Source organism: Saccopteryx leptura, chromosome 3, assembly GCF_036850995.1.
Source record: "Saccopteryx leptura isolate mSacLep1 chromosome 3, mSacLep1_pri_phased_curated, whole genome shotgun sequence".
NCBI classification, from domain to species: domain Eukaryota; kingdom Metazoa; phylum Chordata; class Mammalia; order Chiroptera; family Emballonuridae; genus Saccopteryx; species Saccopteryx leptura.
The window spans coordinates 121,070,144-121,082,387 of NC_089505.1; positions in this window are offsets into that span (position 1 = coordinate 121,070,144).

A 12,244-nucleotide genomic window follows, 5' to 3' on the forward strand; every position below is an offset into this window, starting at 1 on the left:
TGCAGTGTAGTAGAGGGTGGTGGCCAGCATGAGATGAAAGTAGGTTGTCCAGTTTGAGGTTGTTGAGCTAACCTAGGTGCAGTAACAGAGTGACTTGGACTTAAAGCCATGGCTCTGGGGCTGGAGAGAGGACTGAGCTCAGAGACGAATAGGGCTAGTTTACGAGCTGGGAGGGAGTCTGGGAGGAGTGAGGGATGCTCCTGGAACCTGTCTGTGCAGGCTCAGAGACATAGGTATGGCTGGTAATGTTGGGGTCCTGAGTGGCCTGGCCTTCTGTCATTATTACAGATGCAGCAGACAGGGAGCCTGGATACATGGTGTCCTGAGCCCACCACTTCCCCTAGGTTCAGCCACTCTGTTTCAGACAGTTCTTTGGTGTCCTGATCATATATGAGCCTGAAAATGCCGAGAGGGGTGAGCATTCTTGGGAGAAGGTGAGACTTCCTGAGAGCAAAGAGTTCAGGGCATCAGGTGGGGAGGAGTGCTGGGGCTGCACCTTATGTCAGGGCAGCTGAGGTTCACATTGTTTATCAACAAGCCTCCTTTGGGAATTAATCTGGATTGCTTGACCCAATCTTTCCATCTCCTACAGAGTCTAAGGCCTCAGATGTGTATGACTGTTTCCTCCAGTGGACTGACAAGTGGTTACCTTCTTTGCCCTTGGTGCTGGGTGACCAGGACCCTTCCCTGTGCTGTGCCCACTTAGTCAGTTACCAATCCACCAGATCATGTTGTCCCATGTGCCATTCCTGAGCTCATACGGTTAGTGAAGAGACAGGGGAGGCGGCAGAAGACCTCCTAGGTGGCCAGGGAAGTGGGGATCGGGTACTTTCTCCTGCTTTGTATGCCCCCCCCCACTCCCCACCTATGGCAAACAGGGTAAGAGATCTGGAAAATCTATGAATATGAGAAGCAGTCTCTTGGAAGAAGGGGCACTAGAGTTGGTCCTGGGAGATACTCTAGGTGGTATTGGCCAAGGCAAAGACTTGAGGAAAGGTATGGTGGTGGGTGGAAGGCTGGTGTCACCAGAGGCTGTGTGGTTGGAAGGCAGAGCAGGTTTGGGATATGGGTTGGGTAGGGAGAACATGGTGGGTTTGGTGGGATGGGGACTGCTTGGCTCCAGGCTGCAAGATGGGGCAGGATAGTATGCGCTGAGTAGTCCTCCCTCTCTCATTCCTTCCCTAGGGAAAGGGCTGCTGGTTCTCAGGGACCCAAGTGGTTTCAGCAGTCCTAACTGCTCATACCTGGCTTCCATTATGATGTGCTGAAGCTCTATGTGACTGTGTTTGCTTACACCACACATGCCATGCTGGTAAGCTCCCCACATCAAGCTCTTGGAGGCTGTGACTGCTGGCCAGCCCTTCCCCACTCCAATTTTCCCTATGGTAGGCTATTGAGGAGAATTGATGTTTCCCAGAGGTCCTTCTTGCCTACAGCAGTGCCAAGTCCTGCTCTGCGTGACACCTGTTGCGTGCTGGATGCTGCCTAAGTGTGGGGCTCCAAGTGGTCAGCATCCTTGGCCCTTATGTCCACCAGGAGTGCCAGCTGTTCTTCTCAGACCTTTGGGGCACCCAGTGAGGCTCTACTGTTGTAGATTTGAGAATAAGAGGAAAGCCATTTGTGTCTAAAATGTACACGTATTACTTTCTGTCAACTACAACTGCCTAAGACGCCACTATTAACTCATCTCTCAAAGGGAGCCAGGGGTCAGGGTCAGTCTCGGCATTCAGGGCTGAATAATCTTTAGAGGTTGTTCAGGAAAGCTTTGCTCTTGCAAGAAACTCCTCCCCCAGCATTACTGCAGGCTTGACTTACACCCAGACTGTACTGAAGAACTCACCACTCTCGGCCCTTCTCTTCCCTTATGTGTAGGTGGTGAAAGGGAGAAAGTGTGTGTGTGCTATTCGTGGCCTGCTTCCTGGTTCGGCTCTCTGTGCTAAAGCCCTACCTAATCTCCTCACCCACATTTTAGCAGGATGGAGGGCAGGCCAGGGACAGCGTGCCTAGTGGGAACAACAGGATGTGGGTCCTGAAGGACAGAGATGGGCCAAGCACCCTGCTGGTCCCTCCCATTACTTACCTTATCAGGACCACAGGACAAGTGGAAAGAAAAGGCTTGTGAGGAAAAGAGCTTTGACATCTTTTGTGATGTAGGTAACATGGTGCTGGACACACACATGAAGTACGCCTTTGCAAAGGACACAGAGGCCTGGGCCACAGATCAGAGGGCACTTGGGTCTGACCATAGTCTCCACCTAGGCTAGCTCAGAGGGGAGAGCTGGCAGGACTCCTAGGCCCTGGTCTGAGAGGAGACAGAGTCTTGCCCTGACAGAGTCTTGCCCCAAGGAACTACTGCATGGAGGGAGCAGGCCTTGCCCTTGCTGGGAAAACAGATTCTGGTTTTGGTGGGGAGGCTTACTGGCAGAGAGAGGAGGGGAGATATAGCACTGCTGTGAGGGTTGGATTTCTTCCCCCCTTCTGCTCTGCAGGGACAGCAGCTACTACCTGAAGGTCAGGCTCTCACTCTGCTGATGCAGCAGTGCCTTCAGTCCTTCCAGCACCAAGACTTCATCTACTGGCTTAACCTGCATGGCTGCCACTTCCTGCAGCCTGTCAGGTGGCCCACAACCACACAGCTGGGCCTTTCCCACATGGCCCACCCACAGGAAATCCAGCTTCTAATCTAGCTCCTCTCAGACCCTGTGGGAACCTCCCATTGCAGGACTTCTGTTCTCCTGTGGGCAGATGTGGGACGACACGCTATACTCTCGGCTCAGACCAAGTCATCACCAGTGACAAAAGGCAGCCCTGCAAGACAAGAAAGAGCAGAACAAGATGCAGAACGGAGGGTCCTGGATTCCCTGGACATCCTCCTGAAAGCCCGGGTGAGAGCACTGTTGCCTGTCCCCTTCCTGAGAACTGGTTCCACAGGGGTCTTCAGACTATTCTCCTGGAGCAGGGATCATTGCACAGCAGCAAGGCCTGTTAAACATTTTCCTCTTCTTTCCTCAGCAAATATGACCTGTTCCTTGCCCCATGACACATGTCAGCAAGGCTCAGAGGCGGGAAGGTGTAGGGTGTGGCTGGCTGTGGCAATGGAGAGAGATGCAGTGGCGGGGTTCTGGGAAACATGGATAGGAGGCCTGAAGACCAATTCTAGTCTTCTGAGACTCTGAAGAACCTACACACTCTAGACTTTTAGAATCTTAGGTTTTATTCATTCAATCATTTATTTAATCTCTCTATAAACTCACGGAGCCCTACCCTGGGTTAGTTCCTGTGATAAGGATGCAGAAGATGAGGAAGACCTGGCACTGCCCTCCAGATGCTTACAGTCTAGTGGAGAAGACAGGAAGTGGTTGTTGACATCGTTCTCTTCCTCTGTCAGGGGCATTTTGTGTGTGTCAAATGAGCAGAATCAATAGCCCAGGCTGGGTACTGTCACAGGTCACTTGGCCAGAGACATCAGAGAAGGATTCCTGGAGCAGGAGGTTTCCAGGCTGAGTTTGGGAGCTCAGATAGAAATCTGGGGGAAGGTCTTAACCTCCAGTCTGAAACCCCACTTTCATTATTTCCCTTTAGACATTCCTGTAACAGCTACCAATATGAGTACTTCTTGGTCCCTATCTCAAGTGTTTTTGCTGGTTCCATTACGACTACCCTACCCAGGATGAAAATGAGATCAAACAGCCATCTGGGCTGAGGTGTACAAAGTCTATGACACTACCACCAGTGACATCTTGGCTGCATGTCCCCACATCTGGAGCACCAGCATCATTGTCGGGAGGAGGTCTTTTGGATCACTGGGTACATTGTCTTCTTCCAGTGGTGAGTGAGGCTGATGGTGAGCCTGGTATGTCCTGTGCAGCTTCAGGAAAGACTGTGCACATGCTGTCTGGTGTCATCACAGATGACGAAGAACATCCTGGGAACCAGGTGAGGGTAGAGGTAGCTGTGCTGTTACCTCCAGTGTGAGGATGCACCTCTGAGCCCAGTCTCGACAACAGAGCCTTTTCAGATGTGAGTAATGTAGAGAAGGTTGTCAACAGGAAGCTGATTTCTTGTATGTAGATGTTGTGACAGAATTTGACTATCCTTCTGAGTTCCTGGATAGAGCAGGGAATGCTGGGACAGAAAGGTAGAAATTAAAGATGAACAGAGTTGAAAAAGCCAAAGGAACTGATCCATTCCCACCTGCCTTTTAGATGGTCATGTGCAGCCTCCAGACCCCACCAATGAAGGAAAAAATGCTGTTTCCAAACTTCCTTCAGGAACTTGGAAATATGTCTCTTATTTCCAACTGAACTCATTAACACACACCATTGACGCTGCCTTTTCTTTGCAGCAGGCTCTCTGGGATCCTCGCATATGACCGCCCGCTCTTCCCATTCCTCCTGCCTTCTTCCCTCTTGTCAGTACCTGGGCTGGGCACAGGGCAGGGGTGAAGAGAATGCTCCTTTGATGGGAGGAAGTTTGGATTCATTTGAGGCAGATACACATAATTCCAGTACCTACAATTTGGAGGATGAAGTCTCTATTACTTATTGTTATTGGATAAATGTTGGAAATTGTCCAGGGTGTCCAGCCATATGTCAGATGCTGTCAGGGATGTGTGTGGGAAGAGTAAAAGGAGGAGCCAATCTTCTGCTTTTGGAAGTTAGAGGGACTAACTCATATAACTAAAAAGCTAGAGAAAACAGAAAATGAAAAACTCCACATTGCAAGCAGAGAAATCAGAAGGAGCTTAAGGTAGCTTTCTAAGGAGAGGTGGATCTATAGCAAAGGAGAGAGCTCTGGGCATTCTAGGATGGGTAACAACTTGAACATACCTTGGAGGCAGAGAGTTCAAATATTTATTTTATTTTCACTTCATTCTATCTAGATCTTGATGCAACTTAAAGATACTTGATCAATAAAATAGTAAAACAAACAAAATACATGATATGGGGGAAAAGAAACTTAGGAGCTATTTAATAAAGTGTATCACAGTAGTTATAGGTGGACCTCACATTAGGATCTGAGCTTCCTAGCGGCAACAGGAAAAAGAGAAATATACCTAAGCTTGTTAGTGTTCATGCATGTATTAATTCATTCAACCAATGCATATTAACTCCTGTTCCTTTCCATTGCAGCTCCATAGGGGAACCCAAGCAGAACCTAAAGATGGATGTCTTTGTGTGGCTTCTGAGTGCCTCTGAGAGACATAGGAGTAAATTTGCCTTGGATGGCTGGGCACACACACAGCTCTCTAGGGTCCTGTGCCTTTCCTTCCTAGCAGAGAAGATGAGGGAGGGGTGGAGAAAAATGGAGTCAGAACCTCTGGGTCTGAGTGGCCACCCCACATCCAGGCAGACTGAACACTTGGAACACTGTGTTCCTCTGACTCTTCAGTGTGTAGTGGTGGCGATGGTGGTGGGGGAAGGAGGGGCTGGAGCCTGCCTTCCCGCAGGACCCCATTGCTCCATCTCCAGGAAAGACTGGTTGTGTTGCTGGCAGGGATGATCTGGGCAAGATGACCTACTTGACCATGTGCATCAAGGAGAGCCTCCGCCTCTACCCACCTGTGCCCCAGGTGTACCGTGAGCTCAGCAAGCCTGTCACCTTTGTGGATGGCCGCTCTCTACCTGCAGGTGAGAGAGGATGGATTTGAGGTGGAACTGATTTCCTGAGGATGCTTCTCTGACACTCTCTGTGCCTTTGGCTGAATCTTGGACCAATGGCAAAGAACTCAGACTTCATGTTTGCTCGGGGTCCAATCCTGGCTCTATAACATGAGTAAATCTTTCTGCCTCTGAGCCTCTTGTTCCTCTTCTGTAAAATGGGGCCGAGGAGAGTTCCCACATTACAAGGGTTCAGTTGTCAGGGCTGTCGTGTATCACTATGCAGGTGGTGCCCGGAACATGATCACAAAGCCTCATTCACTTAAACTTTAATGCTGTGCATTGCACAGCCTGCACAACTGTGTGTGCGGCTCTGTAAAGGGTGTTCCCCTGTGTATCTGGCACATGGCATGCATCCAGTGAGAGAAAGGCAGCTGTTATTGTCGATAGCATAATTCAGTGGTTCTCAAACTTTTTGAAGTTGGGGCACATTTAAAATCTTACAAATAATTGTAGGTGCACTATATAGAAATTTCTAAGAAATGTGTTATAATAAGTCAAATATTAAAGAAAAAATATAAAGTCCAAATGTGCTTTTATGGTAATTAAACAAAATAAATATGACAAAATTAAATTTATTCTGACATTAAAAACATTTTTATGTTACATTTTTTGAGTTATGCTTTTTAGAATTTATAAAAAAGAGGGGTTAAAAATAAAAGAAAATGACAAAAAAGTTATCTTTATATATATAGATACATTCTTAGTAAGATTTAGTAAATTTGGCAGGTCCTGGCATGAATGTGTTAAGTTTTTTCATTCTTGTGTTTATGAAAAACATGAGCCTGATGTGTCCTAGTGATTTCTTCAGTGTTTGGGCATGTATTTGAAAGGCAACCTCTCATTTTCTTGTCAATACATTGAAGAATTTCTCTTTTTATTCTTAATTGTGTTGAGTGCAGAAAACCCCCATCATACATATTATCTTAACTTTACACCAAACAAAGGATAGAAGAAACTTGCCTCCAGTCTTTCCAGGGAACATGGGGGGTAGTGTAAACAATCCAGCACCACAGCTTAACAGCCTATTGCAACCTAATCAGGCAAGTGAGGTGGGGGATTGGGCAGACTGTTAGCTTACAGCCAATTCCCTACACCTCTGTCCCTCAAAAATCTAAACTCCAAAAACCCTGTTGGTTTTTTGGTCCCCAACAGGCACATATTTCTCTGGAATGCCATAGGGCACACTTGAATATCTTCTAGGGTGCACCAGTGCGCCCTGGCACACACTTTGAGAACCACTGGCATAATGTACGAATAAACTGCTTTGAGAGTCTGTCAATTATTAATAAAAGCAGAATGTGTGTGATGGTCTTTGCCCGTCCTACCTGGTGGTGGGGTGGGGCTGATCTCTTTTGTCCCATTCCATAAATGACTGTGTTGGTGCTGTGCCCAGTGTTGGGGATATAGGAATAGGTGTGAAGATGATCAAAAGCACTTTGATGTGTTGAGAACTTTCTGATGTGTTGAACTTTCTGTTGCTAGCCATGCTGAGGCAGAGGTATTTGAGCAAGGCTTGTTTCTTCAGGTTTTTGAGCCCCTGTGTTTCTCTCCTGAGAATGGGGCAAGATGCCACCCCTTTGCAGTCATGCCCTTCTCTGCCGGGCTCAGGTAAGGAGAAGCCCAACACTTCCAGGTCCTCAGGACTTGGTAAGTGAGGGTGGAGGAAGTCACGGACGATACATCACTTTGTGCAACCCTGTGAAGAGGGGGACCTTGCTGGGTTTTTGGTGACCCTTATGCAGGGAAAGTTTCAGGAACCTACTTGCCTTTAGCATATTCATCTCCCTTTCAGATGGTGGGGTGGGTGAGTCATTCCAAGAGAGACCCCAAGCCAGAACCTTCAATGTGAATCTACTTAGTGTAAGACCCTACCATGCTTCCAAGATCTGATTCTTTTTTATTTTTTTATTTTTTATTAAATTTAATACAGTGACATTGATAAATCAGGGTACATATGTTGAGAGAAAATATCTCTAGATTATTTTGACATTTGATTGTGCTGTATACCCCTCCCGCAAAGTTAAATTGTCTTCTGTCACCTTCTATCTGGTTTTCTTTGTGCCCCTCCCCTTCCCTAACCCCTCTCTCCTTCTTCACCCCATCCCCCCTCCCCCAACCACCTGCCCCTGTTGCCATCACATTCTTGTTCATGTCTCTGAGTCTCATTTTTATGTCCCTTCTATGTATGGATTCATCTTAGTTTTTTTTCTGATTTACTTATTTCACTCCGTATAATGTTGTCAAGGTCCATCCATGTTATTGTAAATGATCCGATGTCATCATTTCTTATGGCTGAGTAGTATTCCATAGTATATATGTACCAAAGTTTTTTAATCCACTCGTCATCTGACGGACACTTGGGCTGTTTCCAGATCTTCGCTATTGTGAACAATGCTGCCACAAACATGCGGGTGCATTTCTCCTTTTCGAGCCGTTCTATGGTGTCTTTGGGGTATATTCCTAAAAGTGGGATAGCTGGGTCAAAAGGCAGTTCGATTTTCAGTTTTTTGAGGAATCTCCATACTGTTTTCCACAGTGTCTGCACCAGTCTGCATTCCCACCAGCAGTGCAGGAGGGTTCCCTTTTCTCCACATCCTCGCCAGCACTTATTCTGTGTTGTTTAGTTGATGAGCGCCATTCTGACTGGTGTGAGGTGATATCTCATTGTGGTTTTAATTTGCATTTCTCTAATGATTAGTGATGTTGAGCATTTTTTCATATGCTGGTTGGCCATCTGTATGTCCTCTTTGGAGAAGTGTCTATTCATCTCTTTTGCCCATTTTTGGATTGGGTTGTTTGTCTTTCTGGTGTTGAGTTTTACAAGTTCTTTATAAATTTTGGTTATTAACCCCTTATCAGACGTATTGTCAAATATGTTCTCCCATTGTGTAGTTTGTCTTTTTATTCTGTTCTTGTTGTCTTTAGCTGTGCAAAAGCTTTTTAGTTTGATATAGTCCCATTTGTTTATCCTGTCTTTTATTTCACTTCCCCGTGGAGATAAATCAGCAAATATATTGCTCCGAGAGATGTCGGAGAGCTTACTGCCTATGTTTTCTTCTAAGATGCTTATGGTTTCACGGCCTACATTCAAGTCTTTTATCCATTTTGAGTTTATTTTTGTGAGTGGTGTAAGCTGGTGATCTAGTTTCATTTTTTTGCAGGTAGCTGTCCAATTTTCCCAACACCATTTGTTAAAGAGGCTGTCTTTACTCCATTGTATTTCCTTACCTCCTTTGTCAAATATCAGTTGTCCATAGAACTGTGGGTTTATTTCTGGGTTCTCTGTTCTGTTCCATTGATCTATATGCCTGTTCTTATGCCAGTACCAGGCTGTTTTGAGTACAATGGCCTTGTAGTATAACTTGATATTTGGAAGTGTGATACCTCCCACTTTATTCTTCTTTTTTAAGATTGCTGAGGCTATTCGTGTCCTTTTTTGGTTCCATATAAATTTTTGGAATATGTGTTCTATATCTTTGAAGTATGTCATTGGTATTTTAATTGGTATTGCATTGAATTTATAAATTGCTTTGGGTAATATAGACATTTTAATGATGTTTATTCTTCCTAACCATGAGCATGGTATATGCTTCCACTTGTTTGTATCTTCCTTGATTTCTTTTATCAATGTTTTGTAATTTTCTGAGTACAAGTCTTTAGTCTCCTTGGTTAAGTTTACTCCTAGGTACTTTATTTTTTTGGTTGTAATTGTGAAGGGGATTGTTTCCTTAATTTCTCTTTCTGACTGTTCATTGTTGGTGTATAAAAATGCTTCTGATTTCTGAGTGTTGATTTTATATCCTGCCACTTTGCTGAATTTATTTATCAGGTCCAGTAGTTTTTTGACTGAGACTTTAGGGTTTTCTATATACAATATCATATCATCTGCAAATAATGATAGTTTTAATTCTTCTTTTCCAACTTGAATGCCTTTTATTTCTTCTTCTTGTCTGATTGCTGTGGCTAGGACTTCCAGGACTATGTTAAATAAGAGTGGTGAAAGGGGCACCCCTGCCTTGTTCCTGATCTTAAGGGTATTGCTTTTAATTTTTTCCCATTGAGTATGATGTTGGCTGTGGGTTTCTCATAGATGGCTTTTATCATGTTGAGGTATGTTCCCTGTATTCCCACAAGATCTGATTCTTAAGCCCAGTTTGATCAATCATTCAGCCAAATATTCATTCAAAAATAGTACTTGATTTTTGTTGGCCAATGAAAGCACTGGATTTCATCACTTTAGACACCCCATAGCCTGGTGCCTCTTCATGCTGTGAACTGCAGGAACTACATAGGGCAGCAGTGTGCCATGAACAAGATGAAGGTAATCATGCCTTCTGCTTGCTCCACTTTGAATCCTTGCTGGACCCTTAGTGACCACCCATCCAGTTGCTCCTGTAGGTCCTGCACTCCAAGAATGGCATCTACCTTCACCTGAAGCCACTGGGCCCGGATTTTGAGAAGTAGCTCTGCCAAGTGTAGTGCCCCAGGAGGCCCAGGCTATGGCTCCTCCCTGGATACCACCCCTTCCAGGCTTGATTGTGAAGCAGCTGTGACTTCCCATCTTTGGGAGGCTTATACTAGAGAAGGGGTGTAGGTACCCTCATAGACATTCACTTTGAGGATGGTGCCATGGAAACATGATGTCTATAAATGCTTACTATGCATGTATTCTAGAGCTGACTTATTCATTTAACAAACATATGGTGAGCAACTCCTTACTTCTAGAATCTCCCTTTTCCTCTTATAATTTTCAGTTTGTCTAAAGTATAGCAGAATCTTACATCCCAGACTGAGTGATATGGTGAGTGCAATGGAAGCTGTGCTTGGAATTCATGGTTGTGAACAAGCCCTCACTCACGACACATGGTGGAGGAAGGACTTCCAGGCCTTATCACTTCACTAAGATAGGTCTTTGTTTGACTTTGTGTACATGTGTTTGAAAAATACACAAAGAAAATTTGCCTAAAGCAAAAATGTACAGAACAATGAATTTCTAAAGGAAATACCCAGGTGCACTGCCAAAGTCAAGGAATATAGAATACAATTTCACAGATATGTCCTCTGTCCTCCTGAGATGGATTTCTGTGGCACTCTTGCCATTATCATCATCTGTGTCACAATGACTTGGTGCTCTGGGTATGTGGGCTTTGGGTGGGGAAGGTGATAGAATGACATTAGAGGGAAACTTTTTGGAAGAGACTGTGCTTGTATCAGGCCTTGAGGTAGGGTGAGGTATGAGTTGCAAAGAAAGATTTTTGGGGAGGACTTCATGCTGGGGCCACATAATGATTCAGAGCTTCTTTCCCAGTATCTGCATCAGAGCATATACCTCAGGAGTTCAAGGTCTAAGCCCATTATGAGCTCCAATCTGGAAATTAGAAATGCATAGAAGGAGGACTCCTGACATTGTTGGAGAGAAAGAGAGGAGAATTCTAGTCCTGGGATGTGGGAGTGTTTTCATGTTGCCCAGGGGATGGACCATTTGGAGATACATCCTTCTTGCTATGGATGCTTCCCCTCTCAGAAGAAGGTCGTGGCCCTGAAGGTTGGCCATGGGCAGCTGATCACTCCTGCAAAGCTCTGTTAAATTCTTGAGCTCCTTGCCCACCTAAGGCTGTAATGTAGAAATGTTAGCCAGACTGTTCAGCATGCCACCAATGTCTACCGCTGTCCTGGCCCTGGACAGACTGCACAAGTGAAGATATGTGGTTTCAATAGCTGTCACCTGGGAGCTGAGCCCCATTATCATACCTACTATGGCCTATGGATGGTGAACAAGGTTAAGAAATGTCTTCTTTTGTGTCTTTGGACTGTTAGGACCACTTAACTGTTAAGGGAAGGAGCCTGCCAAGATACTCATCAGGGAGGAACTTGAGCTGAGCTCTGATTCTGGGCTTTTATGACCAAGATTCCATAGGCAGCATTGAATCTTCTGAGGACATGTGTTGGTGACAAACAGAGCTGAGAGCTCTGGAGCCAGAGGGAAAATGGAGGTTCCATGTGGGAGGGGAGGACAGAGGCTGGGGACCCAAGGACACCAGAGATAATTCCACTTCATCCTTCCAGTTCTGACACACTAGTTGCTTCCCTTTCTTATCCTAGGCACTGGTGTGCACATGTGTGCACACATGTGTGGCTAGAGTGTGGTGTGTGAGGGTACATATGGGTGTGGCTGCACAAAGTATCTTTATGCATGTGTCCTCTAAGGTGACAAGTTCTGGCACCACAGAGCAGATATTATCTCTCTTCCTTTTCTCTTATGTCTTCCTTCTTCTCTCTCTTTTCTCTCCATCAGTACTCTCCCAGAGGAAGACAGATGTTTCATGTGATATTGTGAACTTTATTCCAGGGAGGAAAAGAGGAGATTGTGGAAATGACAAATAGGCAAACATTTAACACACCAAAGGGATGCTGGAGAGACAATTACAGAGATTCTTTCCTAGAGCCCAGGGAGTGGGGGCCCTGTCAACACCTCAGTTGCGGTGCAGTGAAACCCATTTCAGACTTCTGATTCCAGAACCCCAAGAGAAAACATTTATAGTGTTTTAAGTTACTGAGGCTGTGGCAAATTATATAGCAGA